The sequence below is a fragment of the Castor canadensis genome, chromosome 9 (genome assembly GCF_047511655.1).
Source record: "Castor canadensis chromosome 9, mCasCan1.hap1v2, whole genome shotgun sequence".
NCBI classification, from domain to species: domain Eukaryota; kingdom Metazoa; phylum Chordata; class Mammalia; order Rodentia; family Castoridae; genus Castor; species Castor canadensis.
This window is the reverse complement of record NC_133394.1, coordinates 9,972,873-9,992,769: the sequence shown is the minus strand read 5'-3', so window position 1 is coordinate 9,992,769 and position 19,897 is coordinate 9,972,873. Positions and strand designations below refer to the sequence as shown.

The 19,897-nt window shown below is 44.6% G+C and overlaps 1 long non-coding RNA gene across 1 annotated transcript; it reads right to left on the bottom strand.

The window, feature by feature from the left end:
- Positions 1-3,491: 3,491 nt before the first annotated feature.
- Positions 3,492-17,267, bottom strand: LOC141410715 (uncharacterized). Its single transcript, XR_012435504.1, has 3 exons — positions 16,839-17,267; positions 5,381-5,583; positions 3,492-3,976 (listed from the first exon to the last, which is right to left on the bottom strand). It is a non-coding gene; the product is annotated as an uncharacterized lncRNA (long non-coding RNA).
- Positions 17,268-19,897: the final 2,630 nt, after the last annotated feature.

Genomic DNA, 19,897 nt, shown 5'->3' with positions numbered 1-19,897 from the left:
GCCAAGGCAACCCATGACTACTTAGTGTTTCATCAGACCTCACACCTGACTGCCTCAGAGCCTTGTGAGCACATCATCTTCCATCTTTTCCCAATGCCCTTCAGCCTCAATTTTGCCTGGACTCATTCTCTCCAACTTTCAAGACCCACCCAGTATGAATAACACCCTTGTCATCTCTGAGTGGAGGCTTTTAGGCCTCTTATCAGGGTGCAAATAGGACAGCATGGCAGGAACAAACGATGTGACAAACCTGACAACCCTTGTGTTGGGATTGCAAAAGACAAGAGGCATAGATCAGAATCACACAGTCCTCTTCCGGGTTCACACAGTCCCTTCCACGGCCTGACTCCAATAACCTAAAGCATCCCACCAGACCCCACCTTCCCTCTCTCTCTCCCTTTCCTTCTCTCTCTCTCTCTCTCTCTCTCTCTCTCTCCTTCCCTCCCTCTCTTTCTGTTGTACTGGAGTTTGAACTTAGGTCCTTGCACTTGCTAGAGTGTGTTGGGTCACACCCACAACCCTTTTTATTTAGTTATTATTCAGATAGGGTCTCACACTTTTTACCTGGGCCTACCTGTACCTCCCTCAGTCCTCCTATATATGCCACCAAGATAACTGAGATGACAGGCACCATCTCACCCAGCCCCAGGCCTCACCTCTTGAAAATTCCACCACCTCCCAAAAGCACCATGGTAGGGACCAAGTCTTTACCCCACAGGCCTTTTGGGAACATTTATGATCCAAACTGAAGCATCTTCTTTGACAACTACAAGCAATTTCTTTTTCTTTTCATTGCTTAATGTGATTATCTTATTTAGAAATTACTCAGCATCCTCCTTTGCTCTGTCATTTATCTTTTTATATAGTTGGAGAAGCTCACGTATATGCTTGCTTGGTTAGATGAATTGCAGATGGCACATTGGGAAGAGCTCAGTTTGAGGGCTCCAGCAGTCCCGGCTTACATCCGGGTGCCCCCCTTGGTGGATATAGGACTTTTGCAGGATACTTCTCCGGGTTTCAGCTTTCCCCTCTAGAAAGTAGGGCTATTGCATCTAACTGTGTAAAGCATATGATTTTATCCTGGTATTTTGATATCTGAGGCTTTGCTGACCTTGAAGGGACTGTGCCTTCTAGGCTGGCCAGTTCCTAGAGACAGCATACCTCTGGCCTGTGAGTGCCTTTCTATACAAAGCAGTCCAATCCATTGCTCCCTTAGCTGTTCTGCACCACAGGTCTCTCATACTTGTCCCACCACTCCCTTTCCCTAGTTGCTCCTGGGTCATGCGAAAGGCAACTAGAGACCCCATGTCCTTGAAGCTGTTAAAAGTATTCAAAATATCCACTCACAAGCTTGTTTACCCTCTCTGCCTCACCAGCCCTTCCCTCAGCAACCACCACAAAGACTCTGTCCGCAATCTCACAGCACTCCCACTGCCTCCTCACATCCTCCCCACCACCACCACCATGGCATGCCATGCCTTCTGTTTTTGGGGAACTGAGAGTAAAACTCCTTCTTTTGTGACTGTCATTTCCATGTCTGCATGTATGATTACCACACTCCTGATTTTAAACCACTGTCTGAAAAAGCTGTGGTAGTATCAACTGGGAGTGATTTTGGATCCCCCCAGCAGACATTTGGCAATGTCTGGTGACATCTTTGCTTGTCACAAATGGAGGAAGGGCTGCTACCATCCTACCATGTACAGCACAGGTCCCTGAAACAAAGAATTGCCTTGTCTAAAATGTCAGGACTGAGCAGGCCCAGGGAGGACATGAGGAAGAGAACAAGTAGATAGAATGCTGGCTACACAATTACCCCAATCCTGTGCATCAGAAGCACCTGGAGGCCTTATCAAGGTACATTTTTCTGGGCCCACTTCCAGAGTTTTTAACTCATGAATGTGGGATATGGTCTGAGAACCTGCATTTCTGTCAAATTCCAAGGTGTTGTTAATGTTAATTATTCTGCTACTAACTTTGAGAATTGTTGAGCCAATTCACAGTAATCACCCAATAAATAGTACCTCCTAATTAGTATTTTATTAGTCTTTATGTCAGAGAGCAAACCTCAAATGCCCCATGCTACTGGGATGCCACAGGCACACAGTAAAAGATGCTAGTGGTTATTTGACATTGAAACAGTATTGAGCAGTGGACTCTACTTCCTAAGCTACATCTGTGAATAGTTTGGGAACTATTCTAGTTCAGAATATGTTCAAGTTAGCCATTGATGCATAACAAATCATACCAAAATTTAGTGGCTTTAAATACCAACCATTTTATTATGTCATGAGTTTGCTGGTCAGGAATTGGGGCAAGCCTCGCTTGGCTGGCTGATCTTCTGTTTCATAAGGTGTTGCTGGAAGCCACTCAAAGACACTTACCTGGCACTTGGGCCAATTCATTCATGGGCCTGACACCTTGCAGGGACAACTTGAAGGCTGGGATGTGCTGGGTGTGTCCACTGGAGCTCTTCCACATGGCCTCTCCAGTATGGTGGTGGCCTCAGGGAACCACAGGGCTCTGTGAAAGTGGCCAGCAGGGTGAAAGCTGGGGTCTTTTGTGACCTAGTCACAGAAGTCAGTCTTATTGCATCACTCCTAGTATGCTCAGCTGGAAGAAGCACTCAAGTGCTTCCCTAGACCAAGGGGAAGAATTATGGATTCCACATTTTAATGGGAGAAGTGTCAAAAAATTTGTTGAGCCTGTTCCTAAACTAACACATACTATTTGGGTACATCCCTCTTTCTACTGAAGGGAGGAGACCAAATGAGCCAATGACCAGAGGACTTTATAATTTTGCCATGTTATTCTGCTCTGAACTGTGGATGTTGAAGCCTTTGCCCCAGTATGTCGTGGACAGCCAGGCAGCATTCCTACCACTGTCTCCACCTTATGAATGGGAGAGAAACAAGCACCTACGTACTTGCCAGTGTAGCCTAGAGCAGTAAACCCAGTGGTGCATCCTTCCCCATTGCAAGTTCATTAGTCAGTGTGAAAAAATCACACTCCTCCCCCCCAGGACACAATACCACATGGTGTTTCTCTCTCCTGTTGTCATCCATAATACTTATGAGACAGGTGTGCACTGTGTCCCTGTCCCCAGTGTGGGGACAGGTCCAACACTACCAGATGCAAATGTATTGTCCCTGTTGACTCTAAGAAGGCACCAAGAACCAGAACAGCATCTTCTCGTGTCTCTAGGCCTTCCCACCCTTGGAGATCCTACACTATGACCAGCTCAGCATGCTGGCAGGAGCTGTGTAATGACGTCAGCAGCCACTGAGGCTTTGTGTGGTTACCTTACTCTATGACTATCTACAAGGGAAGGCACAAGTCTCCTAAACAGGCAGCTTCTGCTCTTCCTGCATACAAAGGATCTCCCAGAAATCTTTCCCTTTGTGAAATGTCATTTTAATGTTCTGCTTTATTTCGTTCTCATCACGCTTATCATCGTTTCTTAGCAGAGGCCCAAGTGACTTGGCTGAAGTAAGAGGGAGAAAATTATAATGATTCATTTGTATACATTTGTCCTGGTGGGAATTTGATGTGATGGAAATATTACAGCAATATTAAATTAAAGGCACTACCACGTTATTCTCTCTTTTATTTGAAGCCACATGCAAGGAACAAACATTACAGGAAGCCCAAGAATGCCATGGCATTTCAGTGATTCGAGTCCCCACCAGTCTGCCATGCTTGTTTCTGAACTGGTTTGACCCAAGCTTTCTCCTGGTTCTGGTGCTGTCAGTGCTCCATTGTAGTGAATTTTTTCTGGGTTCTAGGGATGGAACCAAGGGCCTCGTGCATGCTAGGGGAGCTCTCTACCCCGTGAGCTATGTCCCAGCCCTGTAGCGAATTCTTTGCCATGGACCCATCCCCAATTATTATCTTTTCCAGTCCTTCCTTTCAGGCAGCAGCAATCCCCTGAATCAGAGCCGAGCAGCTCCCGAGGTCAGTGTGCATCCATCAGAACCTAAGCAGGAAACAGAAACCACTGGAGAACTGGGAACAGAAAGGCCTTCATGCCAGGTCTAATTACACAGGATAGGGGAGCTGAGAAGCCAGCCAGGGACAATGAGGACAAAGACAGGAAGCTTACACTGCCTGGGGCAGTGGGGGTCAGCTCACGGTGGCTCCCACTTACTCTCCAGTGCCTTTACCAGCTTGAGTTGATTGTCCACACAGTTTTATAAGCTGCCCCCTAGCTCCAGTGGAAATGAGCTGGGTTTGGGATCCAACAATCCTGATTTTTACCATAGGAATGTTCTAGTCTTTTCTTTTTTTCAGGAGGAGGTAGTGTTTTGCTCTTATCATAAGCCCAGTTCCAGGAAGAAGGGAGTTGATTTCACCTCTTTGCAGAAGAGCAAAGAGTGAGACTGTTGTGGCTGACTTTGAAAATGTAACCAGCCTCAGGCAAAGACTTTATAGTTCCTCTTAATCACAATTAAGTCTTTCTCAAAGACTTCTTTCCTTCCTCTGTCTTCTTTCCTTCCTTTTTAGTTTTCTCATAGTATCTAGACAGTGGACAACATAATCTTCAGGAAGTAATACAGTTCTGAATATAGCTTTATCACAAATTTACCCTGGAAGGTTTAATGGATCTTTATTTTGTCTTGGTTTTTGCCAGACTACAGCATATTACCTTCACCATTAAGATATTCTAATTTATTAACAGATTGAAACTGAACTCAGAACCTACCCATGTTATAGACTGAATATTTGTGTCCCACTGAAATTCACTTTTTGCAATTCTAACCCTTAATGTGATGGTGTTAAAAGATGGGGCCTTTGGAAGACAAATAGGTCGTGAGGGTGGAGCACTTGTGAATAGGATTGGTGTCCTCATAAAAGAGGCTCCAGAGAGCTCTTGCTCCTTTTTTTCCTGCTGTAGAGAGAGACTATAGGGAGAAGTCACCTGCCTGCAACTCAGAAAGGGGCCCTTATCAAAACCCAGCCATGCTGGCACCTTGATCATGGATGCCCAGACTCCAGAACTGTGCAATAACTTTTCATTGCTCACAAGTCATTCCACCTATGGTACTTTTTGTTATAGCAACTAGAGCTGATTAAAGCACTCCAAAAAACTGACTCCACTTGCATCTACCCCATAGTAAGACAACAAACCCTCTTCTGGATGTAACACATTCTCAGCCATGGACTTTTTCTACAACTGCACCTTTTTTCTCTTCGCCCATGTCAGAAATAAACAGATACTCTTCCTCCCCTGAGGACAGAACCATCAGAGATAGGAATTTAGGATTAATTGTACCAAGCTTCCCCCACAGGGAGTAAGCACCCTTGAGCCTGTGGCTAAGCTGGGGAGATGGGCCCTTGACAAAGCAAGGGGCACCACATGAATGTCTCCAGTCCTTTCTACCTGGTTGCCTCAGTCTTTCCCACAGGAGGAGGACAGAAAGCTGTGGAAATGAGACATTTCTGGAGTGACAGAGAGAAGAGTTCGCATCCAGAAGAGACAGTCTTTCCTCTTGAAGTTCAGTATTGTAGAGAGATCTGGCATCTTAATCGTGAACTAGGTATCGAGGTCCTAGAGAGCAGGTGCAGGCAATATGGTCTAACCACCTGGTAAGAGATTAAACCACATGGTAAATTCAGACCACCAGCAACACCCTCTCTTTGAGTTCATATTGCATTGACTCAGGGACCAGATTCTGGGGGATGGAACCCAGGGCCTCACATAAGCGAAGCAAGAGCTCTACCTTTGGGCTACACCTCCCTTTTCTAACTAGTGGTTTTTAATGCCATTTGAATAAAATTAATAAACATAACTCACCTCACACATATCAGAAGGAAACCAACGCTGTGCCCTGACATGAAAAAAGGCACATTATTTATAATAAGATGGTGTGTATTTCAATACGCAAGTGCTCAGGCGTGGCTACCATGGATGTCACAGTCAAATCGTGAGGCTCCGCAGACACAGAGGCCCCAGGTTCAAATGCAGGAGGTTTTGCCCTGTGTGAGTTGACTTTCTGAAATGATGAGCAGCACTTGACAAGACTTTGAATGCAGTAGAGTACAACCTTGATTTAGGTGGCCATGCAAAATTCACTGTCTATTCATTCCATGCAAAAGGACCTCATGTGAGTTTTTAAAACTGCGTTAGCACCTAAGTTCCAATGATATTAGTCAGGTTTTTCACCTACAGCAATGTCCAGTAGAACACTTAAAAGTCATGTGGGATCCAGGACAGGTTTTATGCTGTTTTTATAATCCACTAAATAACACTAGTATGTCTGTTCTCATAACAACCAAAACAAGTGTGCCTCCAACAGGCACACACCTGCAATCCCAGCACTCAGGAGGCCAAAGCAGGAAGATTTCAAGTTTGAGGACAGCCTGGGCTACATACCCTGGCTCAAAAATCAAAGAGAAGAAAAAGCAGCAAAAGAAAACTATGCTCTTAAGTATGTATCAGCTAGGAATAGTATATATATATATATATATATATATATATATATATATATATATATATATATACATACATATATATACATATATATATTATATATATACATATATATACATATATATAATATATATATATATTATATATATATATATATGTATATATATACGAAGTTACAGTATAATTAACTCATCTAAGGAGACTGAGGCACAAAGAAATGAACTCCCAAAGGTCACAGAGCAGGACTACAGGTGCAGAGGAAAGGCAATTGTGAGAACCAAAACCACTTACTGTCTTTCTTTGCTTCTTCATTTGGGAGAATTTTCAACCTGTTTCCTGCTGACAGAGCCAGGCTCTGACTACATGAAAAAAGCTTCCAGAAAATCACAGAAAACTCTGTTTATTTATTTGGTCCTATTTCTCTTCCTAAGCAGGATAATTGAGCAGCACTATTCAACTGGCCCCCGAAAGTGGCCTCAGAGCCCGGCTCTCAGCTTCCCCTCCTTGACCCTTCCTGAGTTTGCTTTTCATCCAGGGGTTGCCGACCTATTTCATCCACTCTTGTGATATGATAACTAAGCCGAGTGAAAGAGGCATAATTTACTGCCTTCTCCCTGCTTTTCCAATTATCCTGTTTGAGCCTCACTAATCTTCTCCTCACCTTTCCTCACCTCCCAGAGCTTTTCGTTTGCTCTGTCAGACCACTGGGCACAACGATGATAACCTGCTTGTACTCCCAGGGTCGTCTCAAACAAAGGCTGGTGGCGACAAATGGGGTGTTTGGGAAGCCATCAGCTCACTTCTCACCCACAGCATGCAGCGTGTCTAGGGGGGCGTTTCTGAGAGCAGATATGGAATTCAGAGTCCCCCTGCTCACTGAAACCCCTTTTCAGCTCTGCATTAGCAAATTCTAGTTGGCTCCCTGTGCAAGTTGGTCATAGGCTCTGTAATGTAGGCTCTGATGTCCTAAGTCAAGATGTACACGACGAGGTCTCATTTTCTTCCGGGGAACATCATTGTCAAGTAAGGAAAGTCACAAGGTCTTGGAATCTACTCCTCACTCCAGCAACGAAGTCTACTAGGACCTCCTCCAGGGATGATGTCCAGCCATCTGCACTGTCTTGAAGAGTCAAAAATGCATCCTCTGCGTGATTTTAATTTGAACATACCTGCAGTTCCTCTAAGGGAATTTGAAAGTTGATACTCTCTTATGACTTTCTTTTTTTCCTCTTTTCTCTGCTCCTCAAGTAGCCACTATCATGGAAACCAAAAACGTATATTCCAAACAAGAAGAGAGGCAGCTATGAAAAGCAAGTGCTTAAGGATCGTGGGGCAGTGTGGGAGATTAAATTTTTAATGCAACAGACCAAAGACAGGGGATCTTCAAATCAAGCCATTCGGAGCGCCAAAAATAAACCAAGCCTTCTAAGGAGTATGTTGAATCTCGATCAAATCAGTTAGAATCCATGATGTCTCCTTCATTCATCCACAAATACAGAATGCTACAAAAGGGGACTCTGTTCTCTTTTTCTCCTTTCTTCCTTCCATCATCCCTTCCATTTTTTCCTGAATAAAACAAACTCAGAGGCAATAGTTGCATTCAAAAACTCTAGTAGAAATATTGGTGAAGCTACAGGGAAATGCTGTAAGCCTATCCCCCCTCCAACAAAAGTGAGGGAAAATAAAATGCATTTTATTAATTATATCAGTAATTAATTAATATTAATAAATTGTATTAATTATATCAGTAAGTAAAATATTTTATTCATCTTTCAGATGTTACAAATTCAAGCTCTCACTGACTAAATTACTATCTAATAAGAAAACATGGCACTTCAGAGTCATCTCTCTTGTTCTTTAAGAGTTCCTCCTTCTGGATTCTTCTGACAACAGAACCCAGTCTTGTAGCTTCATGTCACCAGTGTCTTCTGCTGCACTCTTTCCAAACTCTGGTCACATATTTTCTAATTACTCACAGGCCATTTTCTTCGGGAGATCTCTCAACACCTCCAACTCAACATGTCCAAACCAGAGCTCACCTTCATTCCTCATCCCTCCTGTTCCCCCAGACCCCTCGATCCCATTCCTGGCTGGAAGTAACCCTTAGTGTATTTGTTGATATTCCACTTTGTGGCAGGGCAGTTGTATACGTGATGTATATCAACATTAGACTTAAGTTTCTAAGAGTAGTGCCTGTGCTTGATTCATGATTATATCTATCTCATCATTTAGCAAATATCTTGCACAGTGGAGTACCCACTAGATACTTATTTCATGAATCAAGAGGACACTCAGCCTTTGGTGTTGGTGGCAGTGAAATCAAAGGGACCAAATGAATGGAAAAGGAGTGTACCATTGTTATGGAAAAGTCTAGGTTTATGGGAAAGAAGAGAAACATCCTCTCCAAATGCCTTACAGAGTCCTTCCGAATACTCGATAAGGCCCAGGTGACTGACTGACTGAGGCTCATTGCTTTTGGAAAACTATTGGAGCAGTGGGAAGATGACATTTACATTTCATTAGCCCTAGAAGCACAAAGTCAAGAGCCAAAGCAGAGGGAGGTATTATATTTACTTTCTACTTGGTGCCATGGGCCACAGAGCCTATATCCCCGCCCTACCACAAACATGCAATGTCTAAGACTTTGATAAAAGATGATAGGCCATCATCACCATCGTCATCACAGACTCTCACCCACTCTGAGACTTCTAAGAATGAGGACCTATGTGCCTTATTGCTTAACTCATTCACCTTTATAACTATGATGCCTGGCACGTTACTGCTGAATAAATAAGTGTTGAAGGCCAAGTTCAACTTACAGTAGAGTACAACATAGATGCTGTTAAAAATACTCTCACAAGAGCACACAAGCATGAAAAACTATTCATCAACTACTTTTAATGCTCACTGGAAATGGCTCTAAAATGAAAACACTTAAACCAAATACATTTTCATTAAATCAGAGCAGTTGTTTTTAATATCTCACAGTATATTCCATGAACCACACATATCAGTATACCTGGGATATAAGTAGTATATTACATATTTCAGGTTTATGAATGACTGAGTGTTCTTCTTTGGATTGGATCTAGGAACTTCCATTTTAAGCATTCATGCTGGGAGGTGCTAAGGTAAACTAAAATGTCAGGACATTGACCCAAAGTGACAAATGGAAAATGACGGGGGAACACTTGATACAACCCTAAAACTTAATAATGCAAAGACCCACAGAATTCTGTCTCTGGCTTCTGAAGGCATATGATAGATCGCATGCCTTACATGACTGAGGGCCAGGAAACTGGACAAGATGACCTCAGAAGATTCTTTCCAGATACAGAACACTATGAAAAACATGTTTGCCATCATCCCCTCAAATTCAACATACATCGGAATAAAACTTTAGATTTGTCATTTCTGTGCGAGTGAGGACAATAGCTTAACATCATGTCCTTTTTTTCAGTTGCTTTTCCTTCTGTTAATTAAATCTAATATTCCGGAACGCCCAGTGCAAAGCTCAGGCAAGATTCTTTAGGAGAACCTAGATAAATGAACCGCCATCTAGGAAAAGCTCACCACCGAGGACATGTGTAGAAAACTAAGTGGAAGAAAGCTAGGGAGCAACTCCAAGCTCTAGAAGAAAGGGCATGGGATAGTGTTTGTTGAGTACATGAAGTAAATCCTGTAAACAATAACATGTCAGGGTGCTCCAAGGAGAGCAATCATTTCCAGCTACAAGGGAGATTTGAGCACGATGTCAAACAACGGGTAGAAGAGTTGGGAATCAGAAAGGAGTAGAAATGCAGACCCAGGAACTGGAGTAGCATGGACAAATTTTACATGAGGAGAGGTAAATCAATTAACAAGTAGAGAATTAGTTAAGAAAAGCATGACACTCACGGACAATTAGAATCCAAGAGAATGTCCAATGGTTTTCTGTGGGAAAACTAGAGGATTGTGGGTCAACACAGTTGGAAAAAGTAGTATTTTACAAGATTAAATACATGACAGTTTTAGGAAGATTTTTAAAGAGAAAGGATGTAAAGCTGATAAAGGAGATAGAAGGCTATTACAATGACCATACTAGGAGGTAAAAAGATTTAACTGGGTTACAGTATAGCAGGAATGAAAGAAAGAAAGAAATGTAAGAGATACTACCAAGTGAGGAAAGGACAATAGAACTCAGTGACTAGTTGGAGATGAGGTTGTGAAAGAGAGAGAAATCAAAGATGGGTATCCTTTTTAATCATGTGAGTATTGATCACCAGTCAAACATACCCTTTTGTAGACAAAGTTGTTCTCTGTGTCTGGGCCTTGCCAATGCATTTTTCCATTGACTTACATCAGCTTCAGTAATGGCCCTGTCTGCATGCATTTCCAGGCACTTCTCATTGCATCCTAATGTGAACTGTTGCCAAAGAGGCATTTGATTCTACTTGTTGAGAGCACTGTTCTGTCAAAAACCAGGCCAGTGTAGCAGTGGTAAGTCATATCAGGCTTGCAGTGTGACCAGCAAAACAGCACACATAGATTATGCATGATAGATAGATAGATAGATAGACAGACATATGGGTAGAGAGTAGGACAATCATGATTAAGAGGAAATGGTTAGCACATGTGATCTGCCATCATTTCAAAAAACTGCGCTGTAGTGTCTTCACTGGGTTTGGTTTCTAAGAGAGGAAAACGTGAGCTATTTTGGGAGCTCACTCAAGAACTCAGAAAGAGAAGAGAAAACAGAGCCCAAAGCTCTAGAAGGAGGTTCTTATGCCCACTCAGATACCAGTTCTTCCACTTCTATAATGGATGAGTGTCTTTAAAAGTTTAAAAATAAAGAACTTAGGGCTTGTGGAGTGGCTCAAGTGGTAGAGCATCTGCCCGGCAAGTGCAAGGCCCTGAGTTCAAATCTCAGTTCTGCCAAAAACAAAAGTGAGGAACTTGAAGTAATGAGGTAAAATGAGAGAGAGTATAGATGGCATTGACCTTCCATTCCAGAGAACAAGGCAAATGCTTCAGTTAAGGACAGCCTAATTATTGGGAGGGGGTTAGTAAATATCTTAGCATAACCCTCAGCGAAGAATCAGTTGCTTGATGGGGAAGGGAATAGAGATGTCTCCTGGACATTTGGAAACAGAGGAGGATAGACTTCTGAGAAAAAGGACGAGATGAAACCTCATTTCAGTGTGGACAAAAGCTAGAGAGAAGCAACTTGCTAATAAGGATCTTACCACAGCCAGAAAATAAGGGTACTTTCCACACCCAGGTCTGGAAGTTCCAGAACTGCGTGGGCATAAGGAAAGACTTATGGAACTCTAGTGCTTGGTAGAGAAAGAACACCCTTAGCAGACACCATTGGGGACAGATCTGTGTGTGGGGTAGGTGTGACAGGCTGAGAGCCAGGCACTGAGCTGTGGACCACATGAGAAAAAGGTAGCAGGAACTTTTTGGGGATTTCACTCATGCCTTAGATTCAAGTCAACATTTCTGCCTGTTCCTTGCCTGAGGGTCAGAGGCTATGTGAGGAGTCCTGGAACTGTAGTCAGGAATGTGAAAACAGCAGTGGTGCATGGACTGTTCTGCAGTTCCAGAAGGCTGCCACGTGGAAACAGGATAGACAGTCACTATCACCATGTTAACTGGCACCTGCTGAGTATATGCAGCAGGCACTCTGGTAAGCTCTGCTCATGTTCTATTACTCTCAGTCATCACAATGAACTTAGGGGAAAGAGACAGGGGAGCAGAGGTTAAATTAACTGGCCCCTATTTACACAGCACAGGTTCCTCATCCCTGGGAGAAGTCTCAAATGATTCCCTCTTGGAACCTGAAAAAGAAACTGAGGGAGGAAGAGGCACAGAGGAGCCGACTCTCCCCTAGGCTAACAGCCTCTCCTCTAAACATTCACACTCACAAACAGAAGCTTTGAACAAAGCCTGTGCACAGCGAAGTGCAAATCCTTCCCTGACCTTCCAGAGGACACCTGGGTGCAGGCAAAGGGAAAAATAAATTTGCTAGGCTTCATATGCAGCCATTGTACCCAGCATAGGCAAAAGCAACTCTGTAATGATGAAAAGCACTATAATTTTAATCTTGTTACTGGACTAAGAGCAATTTATGCTAGCGATGAAAAAGACGGGACGAGATTTATGAGATGTGCAATCGAAAGATAAACTCTTGTCCCTTAGTGGCTATTAGAAACATTGCCAAAATACTATAAATGTGTGAAAGATGACATGATTATTCTGCATTTCCACTGGGCATTTCCCGAGTTGCAAGAATTACAGGGGCGGAAGTCTACAGTAAAGATGGTGGAGCTGGAAAGGAATGGAGAAAGAGCAAGTAGCAACACGCTCAGACCCTCAGAGGATGAGACACCACTGAGCAGTCCCCTCTGGAACAAATATAGGCCAGATAGCTTTAGGCAGAGGACACGCCCAGTTGTCTAAGGTGCCACCCCTACCAGCATCTTATTTCCTGCCTCTAGCCAACTGATCTAAGGGAAAGTTTAGTGGCAATGCCCTGGTGTTTCCTTGGGACTCGGTGTCAAATCCTGGGTCTGAGTTTTCTGGTCAGCCACAAAGCCTAGAGCCTGAGAGGGCAGCCAAGATAGTTTGCATAGAACCAGTTGTGATTCATCTTCCCACCCCACAGGACACGCAAACATAAGCTCTAGGAAGTTAGTGCCACCAACAGAGCCTCAAGGAGCCACAGGAGGTTTTATCAGAGAGAAAGAACTACAGATCAGAAAATGATACAATCAAAACCATTCTTGCCTCTGGCCAGTCTGGACTGGTTATCCTAGAAGGAGAATCATCTACGTGCACATTTGAGAGCCCAGTCACAGGAAGTCAGTCACAGCTTGGACTGCTGAGTCAGTCCCAGATGCAGGTCAGGTATAGGCCTAGGATGCAACCAAGCAATGGATCCAAAACACCAGGGCTCCTGTGACCCAGCAGTCAGGCTCCTGACATTGGTCCTTTCTTCCGTATGTGGAGCCAAGTACAGGCCAGTAATATAGAAAGCAGCTGGCTGGATGAGGGTTTATCTTCTACAGGGCAAGTGTCATGTCAGGGGACTCACAGCTCTGCTATACAAATATTAAGAGAATTCTCTATAGAACATCTGCAAATCACTTGAATCCTAAAAGGAGGTGTTATGGAAACAGATAATATGAAAATAGCACCCATCATTTTGTGAAGTATTTGAGAAGTTACTGATGTGGTCTCCGTAAATAAATGAAAATAAGGTCCACATGCCAGGAGTGTTGGATTTCATTATCGTGACTGCAGAATCTGACCAAGAGAGTAGTTTAGTTGCTATATTCCATATTTAAATTAAAGAAAACCAGATTTTACAACTCTAAATTCACTTTCTACTACAGAGAATGGTGACTGAAGCAAAAGTAAAAATAGCTACTCGCACCACGGTTTGAGAAAATGTAAATGTGAAAAATGATCATTTTTATCTGCCTGCTCCAAATAAGGACATGAGGGAAGCCATGAGTCACCAGCGTGCTAGCATCTACCAGATCCTGACAGCAGGCAGAGGCATTCTTTCAGATGAGACTGGGGTGTTCTAAAACTGACATAAAGTTTGACCCCTGAGGTGCAACCTTAAAGTGCCTGTTGAAAAACTGGCCATATCACTTTGCAGAACCATTACAGCTGTGCTCCAACCAATGATCTCCAAGTTTCAGACTCTTCTATCCCAAGAATATCTTAGGCTTTTAAAACTATTGTCGCCTATGTTATCTCGTTTAATCACATTTGATTCTCACAGAATCCTTGAGGCAAGGTGTTTGTAGGTGTGTGGTTGTCATATTAGGGCAGCATTGAAGTGTAGGTCTTTTTGTAAAAACAGGATGAATCACTACCTAAGAGAGTGAACACACACACACATACAGACACACACACACACACACACACACACAGAAAATCTAGGTTTAGTGATCTAAGCTCCCTGTTACCATGTCACGTGTCCCCTGTGTAAAATAACACACTTAAAGTGTCTAAGCCCAGCAGAAAGGTTTCAGAACTGCTTGCAATCCAATTGTTTTCTTCTTCAGCTTGCTTTTAGAAGACAGTTAGGGAATGTTCCAGTCTTTTGTTTTGAAATTTTCGCTGCTTATTGTCTACTTGTCTGCAGACTGTGAGATTGGTCTATTTGCTTTAAACAAACCAAGCAACCTTTAAAACACACAGTTTGCTACGACGGCTTGACTTATTTTGGATGTACCAAGATGTTCACTGAGCATCTCATCTAAGACTTGAAAATTCTTCTGTCTCAGTTACTGTGACACGCTAAGAGTTTCAAGGGGAGTGCCTTCTGTTGTAGAAAGGTGGCACAAGAAAAATGTCTCTGTTGTAAAGCATGACACACTGACTGCTTCTTCCCTAAGGAGTTGTCATGAGTATCACAAGGAAATCTGTATTACTGAAGTTCCCCAGGGTAAAAACTACCTTTTTCAGAGAGAGCACTGAGCAGTTTCCAAAGATGGAAGACATTACTGTTCTTTTGTCCCAGTGGCCTGGTCAGCCCTGGATTAGAGGGGGAGCTCAAACCCTGCATCCCAGGAAAAGTGGTTTCTGGAGAGCTGCATGTAATTGCAAAGGGTCTTACTTATCATAATAAAATAATGAAAGAAATCACTGAAGATGACATCCATATTGTCCCTCCTTCACCATACAGCAGAGGAAGAAGGAAGGGGAGTGAAAGGGATTACCACTAAGCCATGAAGCTTGCTCTTCTGTCCCCTGCCCCCACTGATCACTCATCTTTGTGCTCACATCTCACTGAGAATGGGTGTGTCCTGCCAGCCGAGAGGCCATGACAGTAAGCAAGTCAGGGACTGCTGGGAATCAGGACACCAAGCAGGAGGTCACAGGGACCAGGGGTTAGGAAAGAGGAATTCTGGTCCTACCTCCAGCTCTGATTGTTTGTGAGACTTTGGAAAGGCATTCGACCTCCTCCACCTGCAAAATGAAAGGGCTGGACTACATGGTTCTCCAAGGATCTTACAGCTTGGGGGCAGGGCTGGGGACGGGACTAGAACCTTGTAGTGAGACTCTCCTCGCAGGCTGTGAAGCAAAACGTGATTATCCCTGGTAGCTGTGAAAGAACAGACCTTGGAGGTGGTGTAGAAATAACCCACAAGCAATCTTGCGACGGCTGGAATTGTGTGTCGTGTGTAACATGAGTGGAGCTCGATGAGATCGTATCGTGTAGGGCACACGGAAGAAAGCTCACATCTTAAAGCAGAAAAGTCAGGCTTTTGAAGTGAGCTGTGCCCTACTCCGTCTCACAATCTCTCCCCGAGATAATGTAGCACCTTGTGCACACAATTAAATGTCAGCCACAGAAAACATTTCCCTTGGCTTTGTTGTTCCAGAACGGGATTCTTTTGTCCTCAATATAATGGATATGCAGAAACAATGATAGAACTGAGATTTTTTTTTCTAAAGCGATGACAAACACACTGCTGTTTCCTCCCTCCCTTCATTTCTCTCTCCCTCCCTCCTTCCTCCTTATCTCCCCCCCCCCCACACCCCCAAATAAATCATCGTTCAGAAAAAAATCCCATTGTCTATTGTCACGGAGATAAGCTCTGCCCAGGAACAGGGCGGCGGGCGCCGCAGGGCCGCGGGCTGCCGGTAGGTGGCGCACGAAGGCAGGGCAGGAGGAGCGCTGCGCTGCGACCGCGGGGACCCGGGTCTCGTCGCCCCCACCCCGCCCGCCGCCCGCCGCCCCCTCTCGCGTGCTAATTGCTGGATACTCTACTGGGACTTCGGTGGGGGGGAAAGAAAGCGGGAAGGAGGAGGGGAAGGGAGGTGGAGAATCGGGTTCCAAATACACAAAGCCTCCAGGGCCTGGCGGCCCCGGAGCAGGGCGCCCTCTTCCTTGTCCCTCCCCGCCGGTCCCAGCTCCAGCCGGAGGAGCAGACTGACCTCTGCAAGGAAAATCAGGAGCTGGGTGCAACTCCCCACCCCCTCTCCCAACCCCCACCCCGCAGACCCCCCAGCTCAGCATCCCGCGTCTGGGAGCCGCAGCCCACCCCGATGCTGTCCAGCCATCGCGGGCAATGCCAAGGCCATCCAGAGAGAGGATCCGTGAGCTGCCCCTAAGCCGCAGGAGGCTCCCCACGTGGGCGCCTGGGCCCCTCAACCGCGAAGCGACCCTGGCCCTTCCTTGTCGCGGGCTGGTGCTGTCAGCTGAGTAGGGACCAGCGCGCCTTGCTATGGCCGACACCCCAACCTCTGTCTGGTAGATCACGGGTGTTGCGAGTCCTGATGGCCCTACAGTCAGAGCTCTGGGTGGGAACATGAGCGGTGTCACCTGGGGCTTTGTGACCTTGAGGCAACTAAACTCTCCAATCCTCCTCCTCCCCAGCTATCAAATGCGGACGATAGTACTTACCTCAAAGTATTGTTGTGGGGATTTTTTAAAAGTGGTGCTTAACTTAGCAGGAGGCCTGGCATGGACTGACTGTCATTATTAACAACCCAGCGCTCCGTGGAGGAGGAAGGAGAGGCACAGCCTGCAGCCCTTAAGACAGATCTGGCATGACTGTTGCCTACAAGGGGAAAGGTTCCAACTGTGGAACCTGGGGAAAGGCCACAGAATGGCGGCTCCAAACAGGAGATTCCCATCTGTCCTGTCTGCTGCGCTCTCCAGCCCTCCTCCTGCTACCGCTGCCTGGCTGTGTGAGGCCCTCCTGCTCTCCTTCCTCTCCTTGGAATTCCTTCTCCTGTGATTTATGCCCTCTCTGGTGGGGGCCTCTGACAGAGTAGGATGCATGCCATGGGCTTGGGAGTCAGGCACACCCTACTGGGATCCTGGCTCCCCATTTAGTAGCTGGGGAGTTGGGTGAGTCATGTCACCTCCTTGAGTTTCAGGTGGCTCCTCTGTAGAGTGGTGGTCATGGTACCTCCTTCACAGGATTCTGGGGAAGATTAAGAGATTGTGCGAATAAACTGCCCGGTTAGCACGATTCCTTCCTTAAATTCAAATTTAAAATTTTACACTTGAAATTGACTGTGTTGCAGAAAATAATGGTTCACCAGAGCTGAACCTGGCAACTGCAAACAACTAGCTTCCCTACTCCCAGCTGAGTCAGCAAGGTTATTTCCCCTCCAGGAAAAGAGCAGAAATCCAGTGAAACCACATTCTTCCCAGAGCCTCCCAGGTAAAACTCACTTCTATAGGTTTATTAACTATTTGGGGCTATGAGATGACCATTTCAGAGCCATACTCCTGCAGAAAGATGCTTTCCAGATGGAGCCGGCTTGAAATTTGCATTCTAAGTCATGCTGTGTGCCTGGCTAATTGGTGATGCCACCACCTGTCTGAGGCAGGTAGGAGGTCAGGAGCTCTTGACCCTTGTCTAAAAGGATGCTCAGACATTTCCATGAGCACCAGATCTGTAGTGTTCCTAGGAGTTTAAGCTTGAGGTAGGCTGATTCCCAAGATCCATTCCCATGAATGGGTGAGTAGGCAACTATGGCTCCAAAATGAGCCCCAATACTTGCCTCCCTATGCACAAGACCTTAGACATCTCCCTCCCTTATGAAGCTGGGCTGACCTGAGTAACCAAGAGAATATAGCAAAATGACAGCATGACTTCCAAAGCTAGAACCTAAGACATAGTGTGGCTTCTACCTTGCTCTGTCTTGAATCACTCATTTTGGGGAACACTGGGCACATTTTATGAGAACACCCACGCATCTGTATGGAGTAGTCCACATATTAAGGTGATGAAGTCTCCTTCTATCAGCCAACAGAACCTTGACAGCCATGTGTGTGTCATCTTGGAAGCAGACTCTCTAACTCCAGTCAACCCTTCATAGAACCGTAGCTCTGGCCAATGTCTTGGCATCATGGACCAAATTCATGCAGTTAAGCCATCCCTGAATTCCTAATCCAGAAAACTCCTGAACATAACTGTACACAGTCAGTCTGGATTTCCAAAGAGTTGACTTGATTCTTTTACAGAAGTCAAATGTTACCTTACATTTTCAGAAAATCGCCCACCTTCAGTGTCTGAAACTAAAAGTGCTTGGTTTCTTGAATTGTTTTCACAAAAAACCCAATGCCTGAATTTTTAAATGAAGATAAATCTGTCTGGAAACTTTTGCCTGCAGTAGCATGGAAAACAGTCTTTACACTTTGAACATTTGGAAAGAAGTTAATAAAGAAGGGAACTTTATTGGATGCTGTAAGAACTTATAAATGAAAAGTCATGGTTTCCCCCACAGTTTTATCCATTTAGATTTAGATTTAGATAACTGAGCACTTTATACTTTTGACTATACTTTAGTAATATGTCTGATTGTACTTTTTTAAATTATTTATTAAAATCACATGCACATCCAGAAATAAAGCCTTTGCAAACAAAAAAAACCTATTTGGACATGTTTGATGTAATATAGATGATTAATACAGAAACACTCAAAACAGGCATGAGGCTTAACTCCATTGGCCACAGCAGGACTGACAGAAAGGGTCCCTCCCTTCCACTTGTTCAGCTCCATTGGTTCCATGTATGTCTGGGGTCTGAAACCTCCTCTTGACCTTCTTCAAAGGCCCTGCCTCCAAAGGATCTAGGGGGGAAGACTCCAGCTTCACTAAGTTAGCCAAAACCCAAACTTTGGTTTTCAAAGCAGGTAGAGAAAAGGGCCTTCTCTCCCTGTCCACCCCTCCTTCCTGGAGTCAATCCTGGCCCTTGGCCCAGGTGTAAACTGCCAGCACTGTCACTGATTCTGGCTTTATCATGAGTGTGTCTGCTCTGATGCGCTGGTTTCAGGTTGCTGCAGAAAAGTGTGAGTGAAGCAGAAGAGGCTGTGTCTGATCTTTCATTCTTCATGTTAGACACCTGCCCATGGTGGCAAGAGACTGGTTACTACAGCAGTCAGGCTGCTCTGAGGATCAGGTGTGAATGCGAACTTGGTTGGGGCACTTGGTTCTTTCTGGAGACTCCCTAAGTCATTTCCAAGGCCAGTAGCCTAGAGGTAGAAACTTGTCATTCAGCTCATGCCCCTAGAAGCGGCAAACTCATTCTTGTCAACCAACTCTCTAGTAGGGGTTTCAGATGTCTCCACTGCTGGATCCACTTGGAAATCAAGTGTTTAATTCAAGCCAAGAGGATTAAAATGAGTTATTAGATCAAGGTCTTGGGCCAACGAAATGTTACTTGAAATCCTGTACTTTCATGCAATATCTGCCAGTAAAGACAATGAACTCATGTTCATTGTCAAATCTAATCAAATCTAAGATAGCTGAGTTCTTATCCATCCAGCTGGAGATCCAGGCCTGAGACAGACCAGAAGATTCCTCAAGATCCAGGGCTATAATGGGGTTGGCTTATCAGGAAAATTCCTCCTCTTAAAAACTATCCTGATCCCCTAAACTCCATGTCTTATTTTTGATGTGATACTAAGTCACAGCTTTTTATGTTTTTTTTTCAGAAAGTTTTATTT